The sequence below is a fragment of the Raphanus sativus genome, chromosome 4, assembly GCF_000801105.2.
Source record: "Raphanus sativus cultivar WK10039 chromosome 4, ASM80110v3, whole genome shotgun sequence".
NCBI classification, from domain to species: Eukaryota; Viridiplantae; Streptophyta; class Magnoliopsida; order Brassicales; family Brassicaceae; genus Raphanus; species Raphanus sativus.
In genome coordinates, this window is record NC_079514.1 from 27,859,435 (window position 1) to 27,861,930 (window position 2,496).

Below are 2,496 nucleotides of genomic sequence, written 5' to 3' on the forward strand. Positions count from 1 at the left end.
AGTTCAGAACCGTCGAACATCAGAAAACCGATTTTCGTCAGTCGTGATGATAAGCTATGATGGGTGGGTGGGTTGTTGTTGTTGGCGACATTAGTGGGTGTTGGTTTTGATGTGTTGTGCTCTGGATTGAAACGGTCTGGTGGATCCTTGGTTTGAGGCGTTCCGTCGGTAACTTCGGAAGTTGCTTCGGCTTGTTTCCCTTCACGTTGTGTAGAAGGAGATGGAGCATTAGCGAAGTACTTTTCTATGAGTGCTTCGAGTTTGCCGATTTTGCTGTCGAGTTCCTTGCGGATCTCTTCTGTTTGTTGGGTCTGCGACAAACGTAGCTCGTCAATTTGTTTGCTCATCTCGGTTAAAGCGGTGGTTGCTCTTGTATCCATAGCTCGGTCCGGAGGAGTTTATGCTCTGATACCAATGAGACGGGAACAAGGATGATAAATAGATAAATTCCCGAACTAGAAATCTTTCTTGCAGATTCGAAGTAAGGGGATACACAGACCTAGAAGATGATCGTAGTTATTGAAAGATCAACTTAGAGGAACTGAGCTCGGTTTGCTTAAGTTCAATGGAACTTTACGCTAGATAGTTGCAGAGAGAATTAGGTTTTGAAGAAAGTAATTATATTATTGATTGTCTTAAAACGTTGCCATGAGGCTTACAATATATAGCGGGTGAAACCGACTATTAAAACGGAAAGAGATAAATATGGAAAACTAACATAATAATTAGATAATGATGAAAATCTAAAACCAGTTGTGAAACTCGCAAGACTCGTGACTCGTAAGAACTCGTACGACTCGTGACTCGACTCGTATGACCCGACTCGTCGTATGACTCGTGACGTCCTGTCACATCGGCTTGAGTTTCCGTGGAGAGGAAGGTAGCGGCGGCAGTGTGAGAATATGTGGCTGGGGGCGGCTGCGGAGAGGCGACAGATGGAGGGGTGGAATGGATGGAAGACGGTGTGTTGCTCATCGGACTTGGCATCTGGGTAGGAGTTGAACGGATGGAAGACGGTGTGTAGCTCATCGGACTCGGCGAGGAAGAAACTCCAGATCTTACGGAGACCGGAGGGGAAGCGTCCATAAGACTGGGGGAGGAAGAAGATCCCGATCCTACGGAGACTGGGGGAGATGCCTCCATGGGACTGGGAGAGCTTTGGGAACCTTTGACTGATCGACTCATTTCCACAGTTTCTAGGTTTGTTTTTCTTTGTATTTCACTTAATTCCTCTTTCATTGCCCTCGTTCGTCATGTATATATATATACTACTCTGAAGGCAGCTTAGAGAAAGGTTGGTCTGGCACGAGACTGTTAGTTAGTGAGGACCGTTTGCTGAACAACTTAGCCTCTTTCCAGAAATGTTTATGTTCCTTGTTTGTCAGGTGTGAAACTGGATATTTCAAATCCAATTGCTTTCATACTTGTTTTCTTGCAGTCCGCGTTACTTGCTTTGGCATCTGATCGATTGAAACACCTTGCTTCCCCCCTACTGGCAATTTAGGCTTGTGCCTAACTCTTATTGTTGGCTGCTGTTCTTCATTGTATTACTACATTGTTGTTTAGTCGTCTAATAGATTCCTTTGGACTGAATCAGAACAACAGACACTGTACGTAAAAGCTTCATTGTATTCGTACATTCTGTGTTTTTTTCTTTTTTTTTTTGTTTCTCAACTGTCATTTTACTTGTTGTAGATAGAGATGGCTTGTTAGATGGAGAGAGACAAGCAGCGTGGATATTGAGTATGTATCTGAAAACAATTCTCAGGCAAGACATTATTTGGATGCTTCGGTGTGGAGACAAACACAGGGTAGGTTGTTGGTAGAATGTCTCTAGATACTGTTATTTTAAGATGATCAAAATTTTAGTTACTTTTATTCTTAAAACATAGAATACATTTGAAAACTTTAATATTTTTATTTTTATTTTAGACATTTTTGAAGTTTTGTTTGAAAATTATTAATATTTTTTAATTAAAGTGAGAATAGTTTGAATACTAAAATGAGTATGGTTTTATAAAAATTAACTGTATTAAAAGGAGAAAATTTAAACTGGATAACAAAAAAGTTTAGGTATTAAAAATCTTAACAAAATTTAATTGATGTATTTTTATGGAATTTTTCTTTATTTTTATAGTACAATGTTGTTATTTTCATTGTATAGTGTTTATATATATAATTTATTGGCTATTATTGAATTATTATGTTACTTAAATACATGATATAACTATTATTTAGGAAATATAAATAAAATAATTTTTTAATTTAATTCGTTATTGATTGAAATGTTTTTGTAGTATCTAAACCTGAAAAAATAGTTGCTACTTCTTTGTTGTTTTTATTAATTATTTAAAATTTTCAATTATTTAAGCTATCTAAATAATTTGAAAGAAAAATGTTAAGGATTTATTAAAAAAAGAAAAAATAATGGTGTTATGTTGTTTGGACACAAAGTTAATCATAGTGTTGTTTGGAAACATGAATAGTATAAATAAA

The 2,496-nt window shown here is 36.9% G+C and overlaps 1 long non-coding RNA gene across 1 annotated transcript; it reads left to right on the forward strand.

Moving 5' to 3' along the window:
* Positions 1 to 634: 634 nt before the first annotated feature.
* Positions 635 to 2,052, forward strand: LOC130510526 (uncharacterized). The gene is made up of 3 exons (XR_008944194.1): positions 635 to 1,200; positions 1,439 to 1,610; positions 1,696 to 2,052. It is a non-coding gene; the product is annotated as an uncharacterized LOC130510526 (long non-coding RNA).
* Positions 2,053 to 2,496: the final 444 nt, after the last annotated feature.